Here is a 25,851-nt window from a genome sequence, read left to right on the forward strand (position 1 = left end):
AGTGAGTGTGCAGGAGTTTCCAGTGGCCAAAACCTTTTAACAGTTTGAGCATTAAACTAAATAACGATAGAAGTAGATTAGAGCCAGGCATGATGTACATCCCTGCCAGGTGCTGAATAAGGAGGACCCCAAATTTGAGGCAACCTGAATTACATAGTGAGATCTTATTTCAAAACCAGAAAAAAAAAAAAAAACAACAAAAACAAAAACAGACTGGAAACCATTAAGTAAAATAATAAATCATGAGTCAATACAGACAAAAGTTAATAAAAGAACATGATGTAAGTTTGAGTTAAAGAATAATACATAATAGTTTCAAAGGGTCTTTCCATAAAATACTTATGAAAAAGAAGGAAAAGAAAAACTTCAAAGTGGAGAAGCTTGTAAAATATCACTTTCCCCAAGGGTTCAAATAAATATCAGCAAAACTGAAACAATTTTGAAGCTGTGCCTCAACCAGCTGATAGGATATAGACTAAGGAGTACGGGATCTGTGTGTGATATACCCAGCACAAGTTCTTAATCTGAAGCTAAGTATAGTGGAGTACTAAGCTTTCAGAAGTACAAATTACGAGATGTATCTTAAGATAAAAGGCTTGTGGGTATCCCAAGAGTCAAGATAATGAAAATCAGAGACAGTATAAGAAACTATTCCTGGGTGAAGGAGACTAAAGAGATGTAATGGCTAAAAGCAATCCATGATTCCTAACTGAACCATTTACATGTAGAGGACACTCCAACTTCAATAAAGCTGTAGGATTGCATGGTGCTAATATATCAGTCTGTTTTTTTTTTTCCTGTCTAGTTTTGTTTTCTTGCATTTAAAAAAATGATAGTGAAATGAGATCTCACTATATAGGGAGGGGAAAGACAGAGTGTAGAAAAAAAAAGTCAACAGGATAAGCCTCAAAAGGAGGGGTGAAGAATGTCATTGAGGCTTAAAACATTCTCAGTAGAAAGTTGGAGAAATCTTCATGGCTCCAGGGGAAGGGTGTTGTAAAATATTATTTTAAAATGTGTTACTTTTGTTTATGTTGCATTTGTTTAGCTCTGTGAAGCTGTGTTATTGTGCCTGTCTAAAACACCTGATGGTCTAATAAAGAGCGAGGTAGGAGAAAGAATAGGTGGGGCTGGCAGGCAGAAAGAATTAATAGGAGAAGTCTGGAAGAGGAGAGATCTAGGAGTGATAGAAGGAGGAGGACATCAGGGGCCAGCCACCCAACTATATAACCAGCAATGGAGTAAGAAAGAAAGGTTTACAAAAATAGAGAGAGGTAAAAGCCCAGAGGCAAAAATGGGTTAATATAAGACAAACTGGCAAGAAACAAGCCAAGCTATGGCCAGGCATTTATAAGTAAGAATAAGCCTCTGTGTGCATGTGATTTATTTGGGAGCAAAGAGTAAAAACAAACAAAAGAAGGGAGAGGTCTTCTCAGTGGGATTCTCACCACACAAGTGTGCAGAAGGGATAAAGGGAGCCAGTTTACTGTTCCTTCCTGATCATCCACCAGCTTCCTTGTGTAGGTAAGAGCTCTGCAGGACTCAGACGGTAGTTAAAAGTTAGCATGTCTGTGCTCCAGACTCCTCTACCTCTGCACCACCGACTGCACTGGCTGAATTCCTCGGGGGGAAAAACACCCCTTGGGTAGTGGTACATCTTCAGGCCGGTAGTTTTCTGTAGGCAGTCCAAGTAGATAGAAGGTTTTTCCCAAGTGGTCAGAATCGGACAGCTTTACCACCCCACCTCTAATAACCAGAGTATTCTCTGGTTTTGGGTGTCAAGGAGCAATGTGATGCACATGAAGAAAAGTTTAGGCTTCTTAGAAACTGTGGCATCAGATCCTTGATGGCCTGGGCTGCCTTGTCTAGATATGTCTTTAGGTCTTGGTATGCTAAAATACTAGGGTCATCTGGATCTTTCATAAGTTCAGGAGGTGGAATAGACAGCCTCCAGCTGGACCACACTGGGATGCTCAAAAGCCTCCAAACTCCTCAATAGGGCCACCTCAGGAATTGGGATAATGGGAGGCCCTCTCTAGCTCCTCTTCCATTGGGAAATCACACATCTTTGAGGGTCACAAAATGGCCACTGTGTGTATCATGGGCCTTGTATACCATCCCAAAGGCATCTACACCAATTTCAGCCATTGGCTCATTTTGAGTGACAGCTCTTCTCTGTCAGAGGACACCCTTACTCAGGCCAAAAGCTGGAAGGGCTGCTGATTATCACCACTCACACCTGGTTCCTGCTATGTGACCATGTACCCAGGCTTGGTCCCAGCCAGCTTGACTCTATAGGCCAGACATAGACCCAGGTCAGTCTAGAGAAGCCCCCTCAAACATACCATGACCACATGACATACTGCCAAAGATGCCACTTGGAATCACTGGGAGTAGGTTGGGTGTCTCTTGATCCTTACACATCATCTCCACCCATGTGCAGAGGAGCAGTGCCCCTCTCCTGCTGTGCCCACCCTACCTTTGAGAATGCCAAGGATGGCCTTGCCTTTCAAGTGCTGGAATTAAAGGCATGTATGCTAGGCAAGCACTTTACCAACTGAGATAAATCTTCAGGGCCTAAAATTCTGGATTTTGATGTTGAGCACGTGTGTACATGTGTGTTTGTGTATGTGTTTACAAAAAAAAAATGTTCTTCCTCATTTGTCAAAAGAATACAAGAGTCAACATTCCTTTATGTTATTGGACTGACCTTGGTTATTGCTTTTTTATTGTTTTATTTTTAAAATTAATATTTATTTTTATGTGTGTGGACGTTTTATCTCCATGTATGTGTGTACCACAAGCACAGCTAGTGCCCACTGAAGCCAGAGAGTGCATTGGATTCCCTAGACCTGAAGTTACAAATGGCTGTGAGCAGCCACATGGGTGCTGGGAGTTGAATCCAGAGAGCAGCCAGTACTCTTAACTGCTGAGCCTCCTCCCTAGAACTTGGTTATCACTCTTAAATATCTAAGGGAAAAATTTAATTTCCTGTAATCTTATTTATTTTTTCAATATAGGATTTCTCTGTGTAGCCCTGGCTACCCTGGAACTCTGTAGACTAGGCTGGCCTTGAACTCAGAGGTCTGCCTGTCTCTGCCTCCTGATTGGTGGGATTATGGGTGTGAGGAACCACACCATTACAGCTTTAAGTGACCACAATGTGTTATCCAGTCATTTAAACTAGCTTCCTAACGCATGTCCTTGCTTCTAGCTTTGCTTCTACACTATAAATCCCAACACGGCAGAAACATTGACCTTTTCAAAGCGTAGAACTAATCTTATTACCTCTATACTCAGAACAGCCTTCCATCAACTTAGAATAGAATTTGAGCTCTTTTCTCGGTCTTCTAGGCCTCCTCTATCACCTTGGCTTTCAACTATTTCCTCAAACCTGTTTCCTATCACTTTGCCTTTCATTTTGGTCTCAGCCATATGGGGCTCCCTGATGTTTTTTCAAGAGCATTAAGGGCTGTCATCTTGGGGCATTTGTTATTAAGTAGCCCTCACCCCAGTATTTGCCCAGACTCTTCCAAGAGAGGTCTTCCCTGACTACTCTATCCACAATGACACTTTACATTCCTTTACACTGCTCACTTCGTTGCATTGACCATTACCAGACATTATAAGGTCTAATTTATTTATTTATTGATGGTGTTTGCCACAAATATCTGAGGTCCTAGACTTTTCCTGTCAAATTTATTGCTGTATTCTTAATGCTTAAACCCACAGCCGCTTTTATGTGGGTTCCAGGAATCAAACTCAGCTCATCCAAGCTTGCACAGAAAACACCTTATCTGCTGAGCCATCTCGCCAGACCCTCCATCTTTCTTTTGAGAAAAGGTCTCTCACTGAACCTGGAGCTCACTTGGCTGGCTAGATTGGCTGGCCAGCAAGCTCGGGGACCTGCCTATCTCTGTCCCTTAGCACTGGGATTACAAATGTGCACCAGCTAGGTGGGCTTTGCCTGTATGTGCTGGGGATCTGAACTCAGCTCTTTATGCAGCAAGCTCTTTAACCTTGAGCCATCTCCCCAGTCCCAAGGTTGTTATGTTTATTGATAGGAGGGGGAGTCAGAAGAGCATCAGAGCAGGGGATGAGTGTATGATATGCCTGTATTTCCATTCTTTTTCTCTGATTAGCTGTTTTGAAGGAAACCAAAGCCTTTGGAGAAAGACAAAGAATTTAAAAGTTGGACTCAGTTGACAGCTGCATAAAATATTCAATTGGATTATTCTACAAATTGAAGGATATATATATATATATATATATATATATATATATATGGAGAGAGAGAGAGAGAGAGAGAGAGAGAGAGAGAGGGATATTTGTTAACAAAGTGTTTGAATTTAGATAGGATAGTCAAAAATATATATTCTGAAAAAATAGATTTTGTTTTGAGATGGAGACTTCAGAGTCTGTTAGAGGAAGGTTCCTTGTAGCTGCAGGAATTCGAGGTTGAATGAAGAAGAGGATGTAGGGATGAACTGAAAAAACAGTTGGTAGCATCAGTGGGTTGGAGAAGAAAACACCTACATTTACTTTGTATATGAAGCAATGCTCTGTTATGGTTTAATGATGCTTGCAGTTCTCTTGTTCCAAGAACAGGTTCTAATTAAATAATTAAAATATGGTGTTTTGGAAATTGTGCTATTCTAGGTTAAACATGTCTCTGTAAGTAAGCCTGGCTATTTGGACCTTAAAACTTTAAGAAGGGTAACAGAAGGCTGAATAGGAAATGTTGACCTAAGCATGCTGCAGAAGGTGTGATATTCAAAGTGAAGAGCCAGACCACCAAGCAGAAATTCAAAACAGGTTTCCATTGGCTAGGTGGTTCTTAAAAACCACAAAGGTCAGTCAGTGGAAATACAGAGTGCATGTGTGGCAGGTGCTCTTTAGAGAGAGTCTTACTCTGCATTCCTCTGCCCCCGAGTAAGCTGAAGAGCAGGTGTTTGCCCTTTCAATTAGGCCTTCTTACTCAATCACAGAGAACTATAGTCATAAGCCTTCTCAGGAGAATTTTGAGGGCTAGAAAGTGAATGCCTAGCAGCCCGGTTTACTTGTTCTGCAGACCAGGATGGCCTCAAACTCACAAAGATCCACCTGCCTCTGCCTCCTGGGTGCTGGGAGGCTGCTTTTTTCTTATTAGGGGAGGATCTACCCAATTATATTAGGATCAGACAGCCCCTTCTGGTCAAGAGAAAGGATGCATAATGCATTTGATGGGCCAGATATAGGCTACAAAGGAGGGAAAGCCAATATGGAGATCCTTTACATTCTTGCTCAAGAAACCTGCCTGAGATATCAATTGTGATGTAAAAAACAAACAAACAAACAAACAACAACAAAAACAAACATATGGCATAGATGAAAAGCAAGCAAACAAACACCCCCTTTCCAGACAAAACAAAGTCATCATGGTAATGGAGATGCGACAGCAAGAAAAATAACATGTGGCCCATATCACAGATAGTAAAGGAGTTGTACTTCTCAGTGATCAAGCCCTGAGACACTCACATGAATGCCCACAAGAAAGAGTCAGCATCAAACGGCCATCAGCCCCAGAGAACACAAAGCCATGGCCCGCAGTCCACCCAATTAGGATCTATCTGTATCAGGCTTTTTCTTCTGGGCCACCAAAAAGCTCCAAAATCATAACACAGAGATTATTAGTTTTGAGTGCTCGGCCTAGCTTAGGCACTTTTCTGGCTAGCTCTTTTAACTTAAATTAACCTGTTTCTCCCTCTCTCTCTCTCTCTTTCTCTTTTGCCTGAGCTGAGGCCCGAACCCAGGGCCAGCGCTCTACCACTGAGCTAAATCCCCAACTCCAACCTGTTTCTCTTTATCTACCCTTTGCCTCGGGTCTTAATACTTTTCTTCTGTATATCTTACTTTCACTGCTTCTCAATGTCTGTCTGTCTGTCTTCTTCTTCTCCTTCTCCTCCTCCTTCTCTCTCTCTCTCTCTCTCTCAGACAGGGTTTCTGTGTAGTTGTGGTGCCTGTCCTGGCTCTCGCTCTGTAGACCGGGCTGGCCTTGAACTCACAGAGATCCGCCTGGCTCTGCCTCCGGAGTACTGGGATTAAAGGCATGCGCCACCACCGCCCGGCCTCTCCTCCTTCTCTTTCTCTTCTCTTCAGCCTAGATTTCTCCTATTTATTCTCTCTCCCTGCCACCCCCACCTATTCTTTCTCTGCTTAGCTTTTATTAGAGACCCATCAGGTGCCTTAGGCAGGCAAGGTGAAACAGATGCAACACATCTTTACATAATTAAACACACATCCTTACATCATTAAATAAATGCAGCATAAACAAAAGTAATACACCTTGACACAGTTAAAGTAATGTTCCACAGCATAAACACGTGTAATACATCTTTGTCTAGTTAAAATAATATTCTACAACACCTATCTGTTCCCTTTACTTTTGGTTTTTCGAGACAGTGTTTCTCTGTGTGGTTTTGGTACCTGACCTAGATCTTGCTCTGTAGACCAGGCTGGCCTTGAACTCACAGAGATCTGCCTGGGATTAAAGGTGTGCACCACCACCACATGCTGCTGCCTTTTTCTTCTTCCCTCTCCCTGAACTCCAACCCTGAATCTCTAACATCAGGCACTGAGAAGGGAAGAACTTGGGGAGGAAAGAAAATGGAAAAGAAAACTGCTTGCATTCCTTTCCTCTAAAGCGTTCCCTCTAAGTGTCCACTGAGGCTGAATTTTTGTGATTTAAAAATGCAAGACTTTCTATTTTCTACAAGCAAGCAGAAAAGTCATGAGATTTGCTGGAATTTGCACCAGAGGGCAGGGGGAAATCCTCACCCACTGAGATAATTCAAGAATAGTTATGTTTTGAGTAGTCTTGCAGCTCACACTGGCCTAATTGGAAGGTGGGGACATTCCAGAATCTTTAAAGTGTCCTAACTCCACATTTATAAAACAAAACCTTACTCCAGGCAGTGGTGGTGCACGCCTTTAATCCCAGCACTCAGGAGGCAGAGGCAGGCGAATCTCTGAGTTCTGAGGCCAGTGTGGTCTACAGAATGAGTTCCAGGACAGTCAGGGCTACACAGAGAAACTCTGTCTTGAAAATAAAAAAACAGTCAACCAACCAACCAAAAACCCAGAAGCCTTACAATTCCTGTGCTAGTTCTATTCACCACCAACTACAGAAGACTCCTGAAATAAATGAAATGCAGAGGACTCAATTTTTATGGAAGAAATAAACATTTGATCCCCAGCATTGTAAAAACAAACAAACCTCTCCAAACAAAAATCAAATCTTACATTTTTATGTGAAAAGTCATAATGGAAATCCATTAATCTTCAAAATTAATATATGTTGATAAAAAGATAAATGAAGATTGTGATGAAAAAGTTCAATGAAATAGGATGGAAACTGCAAGCACTTGTGAAGAACCAGCCTGCCTCCATCTTAGGCTTAAAAGCCATCTTATAGTAAAGACAAACTAAGCTCATTCCTGTTTGTGATCAAACCTCTATTTCTCAAGGGTTGGGCAATGCCCCACCTGTAGCCCTAACAACAAGTGGTTCTGTACTGTCTGTTCCAGGAATGGCAATCATGTTTTTGTTTCAAAGAGTTAATAACCATCTTGCAATACTACCTTTGTTTCAAAGGGATTGCTATGGCTATCTTATTATGACTACCTGTTGGTACGCCCACCTTGCAACTGTGTCTTTGTTTCAGGAAAGTGTTAGGACTAACTTGGTATGCTTTTATTCTGCTCCTGTAACCCTGCCTATTTTGCCCATCAAATCCCACATTAGGACATCCCCTAACCTGAGCTATACAAGCCTTCTTCACATCCAATGCTGACCTTTAAAACCCCACCTTAGGATGATCCTTTGCCAGTCTCATCTTCCACTGTCTGTTCCTTGGATTGAACCTAAAGTCAGCAGGCTTGTGCAGGAAGTCTTGATGGGCAAACTCACTGGTCCAGTCATGGTTATTGAGATAAAAAAAAATTACTGAAATTCTCATGAAAGCTTTTGTTTTTTGTTTTTTGGTTTTTGGTTTTTCGAGACAGGGTTTCTCTGTAGCTTTGGAGCCTGTTCTGGTCTACTAGCTCTGTAGACCAGACTGGCATCGAACTCACAGAGCCTCTGGAGTGCTGGGATTACAGGCATGCACCACCACCGCTTGGCGAAAGCTTATTTTTTATAACATTTATTTTATATGTGTGTGAACATTTTGTCTATGTGTATTTGTGCACAATGTACATGTTTGGTGGCCAAAGAGGCAGTAAGCTGCCAGTTAGGTGCTGGGAGCCCTACTCAGATCCTCTGGAAGAACAGTAAGCACTCTCAAGTGTTCAGCCATCTTTGCAGCCTGAGCTTACTTTTTATTTATCCATCATTTTTAAAGAAAATATTTATTTTTACTTTATGTACACATGAATTTGTGTGCATCCCATGTGTGTGTGCAGGAGCCTGAGGAGGGTGAGAAGACAGTGTTGAGCCTGTGGAATTGGAGTTACAAATGATAAGCTACTGGGGGGGGGGTGCTGGGAGAGGAATCCAGGGTCTCAGAAGAGCAGTATAGGGCTTCACTGCTGAGGCAGCTCTCCAGCTCTTCTTTCAAAGTTTTCATATTTGCTATCATTCCAGATGGGCTGAATCTACATGGAGAATTTCAGTTTTAAAGGAATTGTATTGTTATTGTTGTTGTTGTTGTTATTATTATTATTATTATTATTATTATTATTATTATTATTTTGAGCTGAGGACCAAACCCAGGGCCTGTGCTTGCTAGGCAAGTGCTCTACCACTGAGCTCAATCCCTAACCCAGGAATTGTATTATTATGAAACTCCTTTAACTCTTAGGGCGGTCCTGTTCTCTAGTTTGAGACGGATGTTAGATTATACCATTACATCTATTTTCTCGGTAGTAGGAGGGGAGAAGAGAGGAAGAAGAGCCCTTTTCCTCTCTTTGAAGGAAAGTCCCCCAATTTGCTCATTTCATGGCTGGGGGGGGGGCAAGGACCATGTAGTTCATCTTTGTTCCTTTAATCTTGAATGAATTTGGAGTTCTGTCACTTAAGTGGAAGGAGTATATGAATACTGAGGCAAGGATTTAGGAGTCACTTGAGACAAAAGAAAGACAAATGTTTAGCCACATGTAAGGCAACTCAGGAACCCGCTATCTTCTTTAAACTCCACAGATTTTGTGGATGTGTTTCCTCATTCTACCAGTCACACAATAATAACTTAGGAGTGCCTAGAAAAAAAAGACATCATTTTTGTTTTTCTAGTGAAGTCATCATCTGGGGAAGAAAAATAGTCATGAACGAAGATAGGGCCATAGATGGGAAAAAATGGACATCTTAGTTCTTGTGGAACACAGAAGAGAATCATCAGCTATACTGGGAGGTGGTGGTGGGGAGGAGGTATGTATTCAAAGTGAGTGACGGAATTCAATTAAAAATGATTACATAGTTTAAAATATACCGAAAGGTATAAAGAATAGGGACTGTCGCTCAGTTGGTGGAATGCTTGCATAGCACGTATACAACCTTGGGTTCTATTCTTGGTGGGTATAAACCACCATGCCTGCTCTGAAATCTCAGCACTTAAGAGTTAGAGGCAGAGGGATCAGAAGTTTAAGTTCATTTTTGGCTACATAGGGAGTTTAATGTTAGCCTGGGATACTCATGATGCTGTCTCAAAACCAAACAACAAAAATATCATAGAGAATGACCTAGTTGGCCTCCATTTATTGTCATGAAATTGATAACATAATAAATTTCCACTATAATTACACCAGACAGTCCTGGTTAATAAGAATTCTAAAGCCTGGTTACTCATATGAAGTTTGACATTAGTAACAGTACTGCATATTGCTATTACTATAAACTAACTGTTTTCTATGGAGGTTACTACCAACAAATCAGATAATTAACGAGTAGTAAGAATCTTCCTAAAATTGGAGAAATATTACACCACGTGTTAAGAATCTTTTAAGACATTCTAAATCATTTGTTGTTTAATTATCACAACATTTATTTACTTACTTTTTTTTGTAGACAGGGTCTCTCTCTCTCTCTCTCTGTGTGTGTGTGTGTGTGTGTATAAATATAAATATAAATATATAAGTATATATTTAAAGAAACATCTTCGAGGAGGGTCAGAGAGGAGTAGGGAGGAGGCAGATTTCCCTTGCTGTAGAAGAGGAATGTGGCAATGTGACTATTTTTTTTTTTTTTTTACTGTGAAAACATTCATAATTTTTGAAGTTACTTTACTTCAAAACATATGCGCTTAAGGAATATATCTATTTTTAAATGTCCCAACCCTAGAATTTACTAGGTCTGCGGCAAACACTTCAAGGGATTTTGGGTTTTACTGTCAAAGCAGTGCGTGGACAAACTGATGTGGGAACCACCAGGAAGGAACTCCCCTGCTGAAATGGCTGATGCCACATCCACACAGACCACAGACGCAAGCCCCCTTGGTGACTACAGAGCTTCTTCTCACCAAGGAACAGAGAGCTGCTCCGCTGGCATTCAGTGCTGGTGGGAGTGTAAACCGATTCAGCCACTGTGGAAATCGCTATGGAGGTTTCTTTAAAAAACTGAAAATGAAACTACCGTATGGCCCAGCTATGTCCCTCCTGGGCACTTACCCAAAGGACTCTAAGTCTTACCACAGAGATACTGCACATCCACGTTTATGTACTATGCACATTAGCCAGGAAATGTAACCAGGAATGGATAAAATCTCTCTCTCTCTCTCTCTCTCTCTCTCTCTCTCTCTCTCTCACTCACACACACACACACACACACACACACACACACACACACAGGAATTTAATTGAGCTGTAAAGAAAAATGAAATTATGACATTTACAGCAAAGTGGACAAAACTGGAAATCACTAAGTGAAGTAACCCAAACTCAAAAGACAAATGCTGCATTTTTTTTTCATATTAGAAGTCTAGTTTTTAATTTTTATGTGGTTATTTATAGGTATAGGTCATGAATCTAGAAAGGGGACTGTAGGGTGTAAATGAAGTCCTGAGATGGTTAACATGGGCACGGTCTTGTTAAAGATCCCAATGCCTCCGCCCCAATAGAAGTGGCAAAGCCTTCCCCAGGGAGGCTCAGAGGGATGGCAAAGCCTTTCTTGCGTCCACCTCATCCCAGTTTTTTGGTGTCCATCTCTGTATATTTGTGCTTTTCTCATTTCTTTACTGCCCCAATTAGGTCCCTGAAGCCACGCAGGGAACACGGAAGGGAAAAAGAAGTCTTAAGGAAGAGGGGGAAAAGAGTAATAGGATTTAAGTGACATGAAAGCAGATTAGGGTTTATTGTGGAGGCGAGACCAGCAGGAAGCTGGTAGGGAAAGGGGTTGTGGGGCCCAGGAGGAAGACCAACAAAGTATGTACACCATAAGGAAACCCATTACTTAGTATGCTAATTAAGAACAGTGTTTAAAAGATTCCTTTCCTATGGGGGCACCAGCTCAACCTCTCCACTTTCAATGAGTTGTGTGGGTATTTGTCTTCAGCAATCGGCCCTTGCTGTTAATTTGTTGAGCAACCTATAGTCTTGGGAACAGTCTGGGTTGTTTGGGGATTTCCTTGGGATCCCTTTTGCCAACAACTCAACTGTATGTAACCCAGTCCCTGTACTGGAAGCTTTGTCTGGTGACAAGAGATGGCCAGTTGGAACTGCATCTCCCTCATTATCTGGAAGAGTCATAGGATTACCTTCATATATTCTAGGAAGTTTGCATTGCACTAGGTTTCCATACTGACCCTCAAATCTAGCTGTCTCTCCCCACATTTCCTCCCTCAACCCCATCTCTCCTTTAGTCCTACATTCTAGTGCCTCTGGTATAGCAAGGCACTCTGCAGGCTACTGGAAGAGAAATGCAAACACCAATCCAGCCACAAACCCTTTGATCTATAATGCTGTTCTATCTGTATAATATGCTAGGGCAATGGAGGCCCAAAACTTGTGGGAGTAGCCAACCAATGTCTTATTTGACTTAAGACCCATTCCACAAGATAGAACCCATATCCAACACTGCTTGGGCGACCAAGAACCCAGGACTAGATAGGCTAGGGACCTAGGGTAAAATAAAATAATACTGGTCCTAAAAGAAAAAAAAAATGTACTGATAAAATGACCCCTAATGACATTCTGCTATACTCATAGATCAGTTCCTTCCTCAGTCACCATCAGAGAAGCTTCCTCCTGAAGCAGATGGGCTACAACGTAAGAGCCTGTCTCAAAAAAAGTAAAAGAAGAAGAGGAAGAGAAGAATGAGGAGGAAGACCTTGACCACTACCATCAACAATGGCAACCCCAACTTGGGTCAAGCAATATGTTTATGAGAATCAGAAAATGTTCTCAATCATTAGCAAGACCGGCAGATTGTAAATGTCTCTTGAAGAATAGTTGACTCACTATTTATAGAATTTAGTAAGAAATAAAACTGACACTTACCAATACCTGGTAGAGGTGCCCGAAATTCATCTCACTGTCAGACTCCTTTTCTTTGTCCAGGGCAGTGACCCTCTTTAGTGAATAACAAAATTACCTTGGAAGAAAGGGGTGGGGGAGGGAGGAGTATATGTCTACTCAGCCCCTAAGAGATGGCCAACCTATATGAGACAGTGACCAGGGCTTCTTGTGTGTCATAAAAATGTTTCAGTATATAAAAAGTAAAGAAAATAGTATGGTAAGTGTTGCAGAATATTTGTACATGGTATAAAGATGTGCTGCTATGATTGGTGTAATAAGCTGAATAGCCATTAGCTAGTCAGGAGAGATAGACAGGACTTCCTGACAGAGGAAGGGGAGACACCATCGAGACTGGGAACAAGTCAGACACACAGAATGGGAGAGAGGTAAAAGCCATGTGGTAGAATGTAGAGTAATAAAATTATGGGTTAATTTAAGTTATAAGAGCTAGTGGGTAATAGTGGCTAAGCTTTCATAATTAATATGACTCTGTTGTTATTTGTAGGCTGGAGGTCCCAACGAGAAAGCATACTACACATAAGTCCTCTTGTGCCCATTACTCACGTTGCACAGTTACCAAAATATGGCTAATCTCCCCACCTGTATCCCCCACACTAATTTCGCTGGCAAACATTTCTATGTCTAGCCCTAAAAGCTAAGGAATCTTTTATTGCCATCAAGAAAACCTACAAGATAGATACTTATCTATATTTTCAGAATAGATAAGCAAGTTGGGGATTTAGCTCAGTGGTAGAGTGCTTGCCTAGCAAGCTCAAGGCCCTGGGTTTGGTCCTCAGATCTGGCAAAAGAAAAATAAAGAAAAAAATAGATTGTATAAAGTTAAGTAGGAAAGAGGAGATGTTAGGTTTACTTGGATATTGATTTAGATTTTTTTATATTTTTTCATTTCTTTTTTTTGCAGTTTATAAGGTATAATTGACAATTAGCTATACATTTTTGAAATGTAAAACTTGACAAATTTTGGCATATATACACATCTAAAAACATCACCACAACCAAGATAATAAGCATAGCTACCATCACAAAGAAGTTTTTCGGGTCCATTTAACCCTATCTCCCACATCCTCAGGAAGCCATTAATCTGCTGTTACTATAGATTAGTTTGCATTTAAAGTCTTCTAGGGCTGGAGATCTAACACAGTTATTAGAGCATTTGCCTAGCACGCACAAAGCCCTTGTTTGACTTCCAGCACAACATAAACCAGGTACAGTAACTCACACCAACATACCCAGCACCTGGATGGAGTTCAGGGCTGGAGGATCAGATAATGTAAGAAATTCAAGATCATCCTCAGCTACGAAGAGAGTTTGAAATCACCTTAGGATGAAACCCTATCTCAAAAATAAGACACTTTTCCACAAATGGAATTATGAAATATATTTCTTTATGTTGCTTTTTCTACTCATAATTATTGTGCTTATTGTAATTTTAAAAAACGTACCCATGTTGTTGTTATGTATTTCCTTTTAGTCTCTCCATCTCACAGCATGTGTTTGATTCCTGTTAAAAGGAGCCATTGAGCTTTAGCTTATGCTCAAGTTCCCTGCCATGCTCTGCTTCTGTTCTCTCTTATCTAGAATGTGGAAATAACCCCCTCCCCCCTTTTTTCAAGTTTGGCAAAGTGTTTTTTCAACTTTTTGGGTTTGTTTGTTTGTTTGTTTGTTTTGTGTTGTTTTTTCAAGACAGGGTTTCTCTGGGTAGCCCTGACTGTTCTGGAACTCACTCTGTAGACCAAGCTGGCTTCAAATTCAAAGATCCACCTGCCTCTGCTTCCCAAGGGCTAGGATTAAAGGTGTGTGCCACCACTGCCTGGCTCTTCGACTTTTAAAGTATCCAGCATTTATATAATTTTGGGAAAATACAGGCTCTTCTCTAGTCGCCCTAGTTTAACATATGTACCTGACTTAGATTAATTTTTAACATTGTAAAGGAATTATATTGAAAAAGGATATTTTTAACAAAGTAAATATAATAAAAGAAAACAAAAACCATCACATCCAAGTTGGACAAGGTAAACCAATAGCAGGAAAAGAGCCCCAAGAGCAGGCACAAGAATCAGAGTCCCATTCCTGCACACACTCAGGAGTCCCAATGAAACTACTAAACCGAAAGCTATAACTTATACACAGAAGACCTGGTGTAGACCCTGTAGGTCCGGTGCTTGCTGCCTCAGTCTCTGTGAGTTCATAGAGCTTTGCTTAATTGATTTCGAGGGCCTTGTTCTCCTGGTGTCCCCCATCCCCTCTGACTCTCACACTCTTTCTGCCTCCTCTTCTGCAGGGTTCCCTGAGCTCTGAGGGGGAGGAATTAGATGGAGACGTACCATTTAGAGCTGTGTGTTCTTTTTTCTTTTCTTTCTTTCTTTCTTTTTTTTTTTTGAGACAGGGTTTCTCTGTGTAGCTTTGCGCCTTTCCTGGAACTCGCTTTGGAGACCAGGCTGGCCTCGAACTCACAGAGATCCGCCTGCCTCTGCCTCCCGAGTGCTGGGATTAAAGGAGTGGGCCACCACCGCCTGGCTGTGTGTTCAGAGGTCTCTTTTTCTGCCCGATGTCTGGCTGTGGGTGTCTATATTTGTTCCCATCTGCTTCAGGAGGAAGCTTCTCTGATGGTGACTGAGGAAGGAACTGATCTATGAGTATAGCAGAATGTCATTAGGGGTCGTTTTATCAGTACATTTTTTTTTTCTTTTAGGACCAGTATTATTTTATTTTACCCTAGGTCCCTAGCCTATCTAGTCCTGGAACTCACTATGTATCCCAGGCTGGTCATGAACTTGTAGTGATCTTCCTACCTCTGCCTTCCAAGTACTGGGATTACAGGCAGGAGCCACCATGACTGGCTGGTTGAATGTGTTCCTATTCAGCCTTAAAGGATAACTTTAATATCGACTTAGTATGATGATTGTCTAGATTCCTTTGATTTTCAGCTCTAAATAAAATGGAAGGAGGAAAGTTTTTCTTCCTATATTATATCTTTTGCTACCTCTCCTTTCTTCAGGTAGCCAGTGTAATTTTTCTTTCTTTTTTTTTTTTTTCTGTTTTTTGTTTTTGTTTTTTGAGATAGGGTTTCTCTGTACAGCTCTGGCTATCCTGGAATTTACTCTGTAGACCAGGCTGGTCTTGAACTGAGAGATTCATCTGCCTCTGCCTCCCAAGTGCTGGGATTAAAGGCAAGAGCCATCACTGTCCATCTTGTGTCATTTTTCTAATCTTTCCAATATCTCCCCCCCCCCCCACCAAAAAAAAAGCAACAAAACACAAGTGTGGCCATGTATGCCTATAATCCCAGTGCTGGCAGAAATGGAGATGGGAAGTTTGCTGGAGCTTGCTGGTTGCCAGCCTAGCCAAGTAAATCAAGAGCTATAGCTTCAGTAAGGGACTCTGTCAAGAAACAAGGTAGAGCCGGGAGGTGGTGCACACACCTTTAATCCCAGCACCTGGGAGGCAAAGCCAGGCAGATCTCTTTGAGTTCCAGGCCAGCCTGGGCTACAGAGCGAGATCCAGGACAGGCACCAAAACTACACAGAGAAACCCTGTCTCAAAACAAACAAACAAACAAAAAAAGAAAAAGATAAAAGAGAGCAGTAGAAGATACTCCACATCCTCTTTTGGCTTCTGAGTGTACACCTAAGCATATAACACACACACAAGACAAAAAAGAACATCAAATGTTTTACATATTAAACACACATACATGGTTACAAAAGCTTGTGCTACTACCGGCTGGCTCATGAAGTGCTTTGATTAGGGCAAGTTGATTTAAATAGAGCATATAACTTAAATAAAGTTTTTTAAAAGTGCAGTGATGTGTTCTCAGACATTATATAAACTAGTGTGGGAAAGGTTTGGGGGAGTGGACAGGTTCCTTTGAAGGCCATCTAAAGTCTTATCAAATGCAGTATATTCATTCCATTGGGAATTCCATGGGAAAAACACCCACTGGAAGAGTCATATCATACATAACTCTCCCTTCCATAATATGTAATGAAAAATTTAGCCTTGACTGCAAGTAATAAAAAGCTAAACTCCTCTTTAAAATTTAAAATAGCTAAGAAAGCCTCTTGACTCACAGGAGTGACTAAATCTAGAGGAAGGCTGTAGGCTTGCTTTGAACTCTTTCACGGAGTGTCAGCTGCACCTTCAGGCCAGTTTCCTTCATAGTAGCAGAGTGTTGGCAGGAACTGCATCCACTCATCACGGCAGGCAGGCGAGGGAGAAAGACTTCCTTCCATTCTCCTCCAAACCCAGGCTGTGCCTGGCCTGCTTCAGTGGCTAATATTGTCAGTTTGACAGGGTACAGAGTTATCTGGGAGACAAGACTCTGGGTGTGCCTGTGAAGGATGATCCAGATTAGCGTAACTGAAGTTCTGACTGACGTTAATTGTGAAGTGGCACCCTTCTCTGGCCTGCCTGAGGTCTTGGACTGATTAAAAAGGAGAAAGCCAGCTAGCATTCATTGTTCTCCTTGTCAAATAACTTTGCTCCATTTGGAAGATACCAGAAGGCAACAACTATGGCTTTCTCGTGTGTTGATTTTCTCATAGAGCCTGGCTCAGTGTCTCCTTCTTGCATATTTACAAAGAGACTCTGAAAGCTTGGAAATCAACAGATGATTTGTGTTATTTAAATCTTAACTTTATTAGGTATCAAAACTTAAAGCAGTCATTGAGTCAGGTTCAGGGTCAGGAAGGCTCTCAGGGTATAGAATTTAACAAAAATACCTTCTGGAAAGGACCCAACAGGGAGGGAAAACCCAAATTAGTTGGAACACTATTGCTGTGACCAAGCATCTGTAGATATTAACATTAAGAAAAAGGAGAAAAGAAACTTGGGTTTGAAAGCCCTTTGACAAATGTTACACTTCTCAGGGTAGCTTTTGGATCTGGGTGGACAATAAGGACAGGGCAATAGAAGTATAACAAAAGAGAATTTTCAACACAAGAAGCCGTTCTAGAGCTCAAATCGCTTGATACATTTAACTCAACAGTAACATTTACTGAACACTTCCTGTTAGCCGGGTACAAGTCACCGTAAAAGACACAGAAATGAATGAAGTAGGTCTTTCTGGAATCTCTAAAATAATTCACAAGTTAAGGTTACATATATAGATGCCATAAACCGGAGGAAGAATGTCCTAGGAGCTTCAGAGAATATGCAGGTCATTTCTGGCTGCTTGATCTAGAAAGGAAGATAGACACAGTTCAAAGATCAGTACAACACTTGTGGCAGAAAATAGATACTTCTCTAGCTTATCTGTCCTCCAAAATCTATTCTCTGAAAGCATAAAAGGTGAGAGACTCTGCTGCCTTGACCGCAGTGTTCAGCGCTTTCCCACGTGCTCATCTGAGAATGGAGGGTCCAATCAAGGGGTGGGGGGGTGCTTCAGAGCACAGAGGCACCTTCAAAGGACGAAGAGTAAGAGTCCCCGGGGAAGTTAGTCCTCCCAGAAGACTTACTGGCTGCACAGAATGGAAATATGTAAAACACGTTTGTAAGGAAAGAATCTCCTCAAAAGGGAATTATCTTAGAACTCAGTCACTCTCGGGGCTGATTGGCAGGAAGGCCTCGCGCTCCTCTGCTCTCTCTCTTTTTTTTTTTTTGTTCGCCTTCGCTCAGGTTTGTACTCGGCGCTCTCGGGGCCGAGCGGGGTCAGGCGGGGCTGGGTACGCGCGTGCGCGCCGCCGCCTTCGGCCGAGAAGGCGCCTCCGCCCTCGGGAGCGCGCACGCCGCGCCGAGGGGAACGGGCGCGCGCGCTCCCGCCGGCCGCCTCCTCCTCAGCCCGCCCCCTCCCTCGCCTCTTCCTGCCGGGCGGTCCTCTCCCCTCCTCAGCCCCGCTCCCTCCGCCCCGCTCCCTCCGCCCTCCCTGGGCTTCGGCGGCGGCGGAGTGAACGGGACGGGCCCGACCGCAGAGCTCTGGGCGGCGGGTGGGACTCGGACGTCTGACAGAGTTGTTGTTCCGGCAGCGGCCGCGGAGACGTGAGGTGAGGCGAAGGCGGCCTTCGAGGGGCCCGAGGGCCGCCTGACGGCGGGGAGCCGCGGTCCGGTGGGTCTGGGGGTTCCGGGCTGGTCTAGACAGGGTCCCGGTGCGAGGCCCGGCCCCGGACCGGGATGCTGGAGGACCAGGGCGGAAGGCATCCGGCTGGCTCAGCGCCGTCGGCCGCCTCCCGGACACCCGGGTTCTCCGGGGGCTGCTCGTCGCAGCGGGGCCGCCGGGCAGGAGGCGGGGTTGGCGCCCCTCACCTGGGGCGGGGTGGTGGCTCGGGCGGCCGCCGCCTCCCACTCTGCCCTCCTGACATTGCCGCCGCCCCCGCCGCCGGCTGCCGGGAGGAGGCTGCTGCCGAGTGCTCGGTCCCAGCAACCCCGAGTCCGGGGGGCGTGTGGACAGGGTTATTTTCTTACCTACTTGAAAGCGTCTGTTGGATCCCGTGTTCTTCCCTGGCTCTTCCCCTTCCTCCGCCCCGCGCACTTTGCTCCGTTCCTGCTGGCGATGCATGTGGTTTTACTGTCTGGGATAGACTGTTTTTTTTTTTTTTTGGGGGGGGGGGGGCAGATCTCTACCTGCAAGAAATGCCCTGCTTCAAAGTTGACCGGGTGGGCCGTGACGGACACCCATCCACACCCCCGCGCATGTTGTGCGTGCTCCGTGTCTTGATAACTGAGTCAAAGTTTCTGAGACTGGGTTAGTACTTTGCTCTGATCGCCAACGGTGCAAGGCTGGGCAGTGTGTCAGCGTGTGGAAAGGGGCCACTGGCCATCGGGGGGTGGTGGCCAGGAGCAAGGGGCTCAACTGACCAGAGTTCGTTTCTGATCTCAAGACAGTTTCGTTCAGGTGCTTGTGTATTCTCTTTGAACTTCTCAGAGTTAGTTATACCAGAAAATGACTCAAATTTAGGCGATTCTTTTTCAGAATTGATGGTATTATGCAAATAAAATGAATCGCTAACCTTTCGTTGATGGCAGGGACTTGATTGACGTGTTTAGTGCTGTTTGAAAACTGAATTCAAAGTCAAGCCTGCATTTTGTCACTGGAAGGTTTAGATAATTTTAATGCATTTGAATTTTCTTGTGCGTGAGAAGAGGTAGATAGATGATTGTTACAATTCAGAGAACACAATTTCATGAAAACCTTTAGACTTTTCTGCTAGTAGTGTTTACATTTGACATGTGCTGCGCTTCTGTAGAATAGCCAGTAGTTATGATCAGAAGATCCAGGCATGAAGTTTGTGGTCAAATTGGAAGTGGATTTTGCTCGTGGAAAAAAATTAGTTCACAAGCTGCCAGGAAAGGGAAATTGGCTTGTGATTAATTATCTTGGTTGAGTGATCTATATGAAACTGACACTGAGGTTGCAAAGAAGAAAGGCTAGATGAATTTAATGTACACATTATTACAAAATTGTACTGCTTGGGGAGCTAGCTAAGACTTTGAGTTAGATTGATGCCTATACTAAATTAGTTCAAGATGTACTCTAATATTACTAAATCATCTGGGGGAGAAATAGATGTAGCTGGGTATGGCTTGTCTGTGAGATATTGTGAAGCGTAATTTGTGCTTTGGGAAGCTTCAAACAAGGTGGTAAGTTCCAGTACTGTTAAGCTCTTGAGGGGAAATAGTAAACTATACAAATCAAGTGCACAAGATAGGACTGTAGATCTGTGAAGTTTCTCTCTCTCTCTCTCTCTCTCTCTCTTTTTAAACATTTGATGACAAGTTCTGTATATATGCTTGTGCTGTTCTGAGAATTTTTGGTTGTTTGATCATTGCTTCATTGTTTATAACATATTTTTATTATTTGAGAGGTTAGGCAGTTTTTGTTGGGATATTTATTATTTTAAAAGAGATTTATTTAATTTTATATATATGAGTGTTTTGTCTCCATGTATGTCAGTGCACCCCTTCCTTGCCTAGTGACAGAGGAGGCCAGAAGAGGGCATCAGATTCCCTGGAACTGGAGTTACAGACAATTGTTAGCATCACGTGGGTCCTAGAATTGAAGCCAGGTCCTCTGGAGCATCAGCTAGTCCTCTTAAACTGCTGAGCTGTCTCTCCAGCCTTATTTACTTATTTTTTGAGACAGAGTCTTATATCATAGCTCTGACTGGCCTGAAACCCACTATGTAGCCCACACTAACCTTATCCTTCTGCCTCAGCCTCCTAAGTGTTGGGATTATGGACATGGACCATCAAGCCCAACTGTATTTATCTTTGACTGACAAAATATTAAGCTTGAGAAACAGGAGTTTTCATTTCTCTCTGCTCATCAGTTCTGAATTTGTTACTTCTGAAAATTCTTTTCTTTGCCTTACTGGAAACTTGAAATGGTTTCATTGCTATGTATTTATTTGAACTCTCAAATACTGCAGTGAAGCTGAAAGTCCTAGGATTGGGGGAGTAGTGAAAAGAGGAAATTCTGTTGTTCTAAGTACAAATATTATGTGGGAGAGAATAACAGCCTTCTAGATACTGACTTTGAAGAAAGGAGCAGTTAGGTATAAAAAATCTCTTGTGCAGGAGGTGTAGAACTGGGACTTCAGCCTACCATTGTCTTTCTGAAAATTCTTTTGAGATTTCTGTCTCTCTGTCTCGCTCCTCCTCCTTTGTATGAGTGCTTTGCCTGCAAGTGTGTGTGTGTGTGTGTGTGTGTGTGTGTGTGTGTGTCTGTCTGTCTCTCTGTCTCTCTTTCTGTCTGTCTCTCTGTTTCTGTTTCTGTCTGTCTCTGTCTGTCTGTCTGTCTGTCTCTCTCTCTCTCTCTCTCTCTTTCCCCTGGAGGTCAGAAGAGGGCATCACATCCCCTGTATCTGGAGTTAACGGTGGTTGTGAGCTGCCCTGTAGGTGCTGGGACCTCTGCAAGAGCATCATGAGCTCTTAACTGTTGAGCCAACTCTCTAGCCCTCAACCACCATTCTTTAAGTGGTATGGAGATGAAGACGCTCAGACATTGAAGTCAATACTGTAGCCTTTTGGGAGTCCCAAAACAGAGAGCTCCTCACCCTTATTTTGCAAGTTTCAATCAGTTTTTGCATGTTTATAACAGCTTTTAAGCATTATTTATTATAAAATACACTGCCAAAACCAAACCAAAACAAGAAAAACACCATACATTGAAATTAACCAGACCCAAAGTGTAACTTCTTATCCCATATAAATGATTCAGCCTTGGAGTTTGAGGATGATTGTCAGCCAAACACTGAACATAGGACTTTTTTTTCCATAGTTTTTTTTTTTTTTTTTTTTGGAGACAGGGTCTTGCTGTATAATCCATTGCAGGCCCCAGCTTACTATGTAACCTAGTCTAGCTTTGAGTCCTAGGATTTCACCACTATGCCTGGCCAACCCAGGGATTTCTCCATAGATATTCTTATAGTGATTTGCCATGACGAATGGAAACAGAAAAAACAGTTGAACCTGAGTAATGAAGACATTCACACTAAATTTTTATTTAAAAAGGTTTATTTATATGTATGAGTGTTTTGCTCACATGTCTGTCTGTGCACCACATGTGTGCCTGGTGCCCTTGGAGTTCAGAAGAGGGAATTATAATTATGGATGGTTGTGAACTACCACATGGGTGTTGGGAATCAAGCCTGGGTTCTCTGCAAGAACAAGTGCTCTGAACTGTTGAGCCATCTCTCCAGCCTGATATACTCATTTTTCTTTTTCTTTTTTTTTACTTGACTGCTTAGTTTTGACTCTATAATTAATATTTGAATTGGGTATAAGTATGTGGACATTAGTGGATCCTAGTAATAAGTTAATTGAGTTAAGTAGACTTATGTCTCAACATTTTCTCTTTTGTATTTTATTTACTTTCAATATTGCTCTTATTCAGCCAACAAAATGTCACAATTGTTTGAATATAGCAAGTTCATGCTCATGCTGACTCATTTTTGGATTTTTTAAAATATAGTGTTGGGGGATTTTCCTAGGAAACCTGTAGGCATATTTTCAGTTCATTTAGAGTTAGATTTGGACTAAGATTATTAATGTGCTTGAAATTTTGAGCCTTCTTATTTTATAAATAGTCTTAAAAATAGAAAACACACTTTTATAAATACTCATGAAAAATCTGGCTACTGGCAGTGTTGTGATAGACATAGTACAGCCAAAAATACATTTAGGAAACTTCTTTGCTCCTTATCCAGTTTAGTATGCTTAAGTAAAAAGTCAGAGAAGTATTTTAACAAAACTTGCTTTTCTCAGAGTATGAAGTCTAAACAGTAGTTTGTGAATTATGAGTTCGTTTGCCTGTTTTAGGCTCAACAAGTACTACATGTCTTTAATAGTAAATTAAGTAAATAGAGGATCTTAGTAATAGAAGTCCCATTGGAAGATGTGAGCTTGTGTTGAGAATTTGGGGAAAATTAGGAATGGAAAATTTCCTTTTTTTTTTTTTTTTTTAACTGCACTGGTTTTTCTCTGTAAGCTTCTCAAGTGGTTGGGTGCATTGATACCAATACCAGAATCATGTGAATGAAATTTTTGTTTTTCATAATATAGGACACTTGGCAAAGGGAGTCATTGGTGTTAGTGTATTGTAGCCTTCAGGCATATGGATCTGAACAAAGGCAGAGAACCTTGACCTTAGCTGATAATTTCTAAACCACATGCCTACTTCCTATAAATTGTCTTACAGTGATATCAATAGGTGTCTGTTATTTTCCTTTTTGAAGAGAGTTATGAATTGTGATGAAGAGACCATGTAACTAAGAATAAGATTTATTGTTTTGTATACATGAAGGATACTGGAGAATGTTATGCTGAGCATTTATTAAGCTTGCTTCTGTACACACATACACACACACACACACACACACACATACACACATACACACACACACACACTTGAAAGGACATTTTGGTGAAATACTCCTTATCTTTTCAGGGCTGTGCTGATTGGCTACTGAACTTGGAACAGAAATTGTGCAAATCTTTTTTTTACCTAGTTTTGTGTTTAGAGATATTGTCATAGTCTTGCTTGACTGGTCAGAGTGGAATTATTTATACCAGGGACAACCAGCAAATAGTATAATTTGGACTCCCTGCTGTAGCTAATTGTAAAATGTAAAGCACATCACTGACTGTAAAACACTTGGAATATTCTTTTCATGTCATTTATGAAAAGATGCCAGGATTTAACTTCCTAATTAATTTTACACTCAAGTAAGGATTAGCAGCCTCATTTAAAATAAGCAACACCCCACGAACACTCAAAATAAATGAACAAATGGATGGACAGACAGACATACAAACTAGTTTAGCATACTTTTCTAATCTGCAGATGAGCATAAAAAAAAAAAAAAAGTTGCCAGGCGGCGGCAGTGGTGCACACCTTTAATCCCAGCACTCGGGAGGCTGAGGCATGTGGATCTTTGTGAGTTACAGACCAGCCTGGTATACAGAGCGAGATCCAGGACAGGCATGAAATCTACACGGAGAAACCCTGTCTCAAAAAACAAAACAAACAAACAAACAAAAAAACAAACAAGCAAAAAAAAAATCCAAGATTGTATGGGTGGTTATTGGTAAAGTCAGAGTTCTGGATTGGTTCTCAGTATCTCTGTTTTTGTCTGCCTCAAAGAGACAGATTTTCACATAGCCAAACATTACCTAACATTCCCCTTGAGATGATCTTGAACTCCGAAGTGCCCCTACTTCTACCTCTCAAGTGTGAGGATTACAGACATGCATCAGCTAGTAGTAGGCTTCTGTCCTTTCCTAACCCAAGCATTTATTGATTTCAGCTCCAGAACTCTGTTAAGCAGTAAGCAGTTTGAATAGAGATGAATAAGGCATGATCCTTGACCTTGAAGCCATCTTGCTTATGTGGGGGATTAAATACGGGCACACAGGTATAATGTAAGCCAGAAAGTAATGGGTAGTAAAGAGAGAAAGTACTACAGTAGTTTAGAGAGATGGGAAAGATTACTATAGTTATGGGGTAGGGGAAGAGGACGTTTTCACTGCTTAGAAGGATGGGTAGAATTTTGAACTTGTGAAAATAAGATGACTAGTTTGGAGGGAAAGCCTTACTGGGCCATGAACTTGGGTGATCAGAGGCTTAGAGGTGTGGGCAGGGCAGAGTAGTGAAAGAGCTAGGGGACCCTAGTCACCCTCAGATGGTTAAGAGCCTAGCATGTGTTTTTCTTCTGCTTTAGGCTTATCTTTTGTTTTATATCTAGAGTCATCTAGTACTTCTTAGCATTAAGCATGCTTTATATGCTGTGCTCCTGATTAAAACATGACCTTGAGAGTGGTTAAGTGTATTTACAGTAAAAGTTGAAGAAAAAAATTGTGTTAGAGAGAAAACAACAACAAGTGTTCATTGGTTTTCAATGTGTTGGAAAGACAAAATCTTTTTGAAGATATTAGTGTTTTTCTTTCATTTTGGTTTGTTCAGTAGACAGCATCAAATTGACTATACCAGAGCAGGAAGTAATTGTGTTTTCAAAGATCTTCTAAAATGTGGTTTCTAAATGACTGGGTCTCACATTTTTGAGGCTGTTGCTGGTTCAGGCAGAAAGGTAGTTTTTGAACTACTGGCTTTAGAATTTAGGGCAGCAAGATAGAAATTTCATATCAAATCCAGACGGGAGAGATTGAGTGAGTAAGGGTGTTTTGTGTGTTTGTGTGTGTGCATGTCTATGTTTCCATGTGTGTATATATGTCTTTTCATATGTTCATATGGGTGGGTATGTGTGTGTAGAGGTCAGAGGTCCTATATCTTCCCTGATGACTTGCTTTTCACCTTATGTATTAAGTCAGGGTCTCTTGAACCGAGAACTTGTTGATTGTGCTAGTCTAGCTCTCCAGCTTGTTCCAAGGATTCCTTGCCTCCGTATCTGACCTTTGGGGTTACAGATGTGCTTGACATTTACTTGGGTTCTGGGGACCTCATGTGTTTGTAGCAAATATGTTACCCACTGAATCATCTTCTCAGTACTGAGGGATTGATTGTTTTTTTTTTTTTTTTTTTTTGGTTTTTTGAGACAGGGTTTCTTTGTGTAGTTTTGCGCCTTTCCTGGATCTCGCTCTGTAGACGAGGCTGGCCTCGAACTCACAGAGATCCACCTGTCTCTGCCTCCCGAGTGCTGGGATTAAAGGTGTGCGCCACCACTGCCCGGTGAGGGATTGATTCTTAACTCCAAAAGATTTCTTCAGTATTAATTATTGACAGTATGATTGACCATGTTTTAAAGTATTGTATGGAATATACCTTGTTATGCAGGGGCACTGGGTGGCTAGAAATGAAGATACATGGCAGTGAGTTCTATTTGTTTATCAGACTGAAGCACTGGGGACAGGTCTCAAGCTTTTCTGTCTGCTGATTTCACACTTACTGCTTCTAACT

At 41.9% G+C, this 25,851-nt stretch overlaps 1 protein-coding gene and 1 pseudogene across 1 annotated transcript in view; one reads left to right on the forward strand and one right to left on the reverse strand.

Annotated features, from left to right (window-relative positions):
- Positions 1–1,560: 1,560 nt before the first annotated feature.
- On the reverse strand, positions 1,561–7,959 carry LOC118592858 (annotated as a pseudogene).
- A 10,320-nt stretch (positions 7,960–18,279) lies between these two features.
- Positions 18,280–25,851, forward strand: part of Rabgap1l (RAB GTPase activating protein 1 like) — a 560,245-nt gene continuing 552,673 nt past the window's right edge. The window contains exon 1 of the mRNA XM_036203001.1: positions 18,280–18,484. The gene's annotated coding sequence lies outside the window, so the exon portion shown is untranslated. The remainder of the gene's footprint in view (positions 18,485–25,851) is intronic.

Source organism: Onychomys torridus, chromosome 11 (genome assembly GCF_903995425.1).
Source record: "Onychomys torridus chromosome 11, mOncTor1.1, whole genome shotgun sequence".
NCBI lineage: Eukaryota > Metazoa > Chordata > Mammalia > Rodentia > Cricetidae > Onychomys > Onychomys torridus.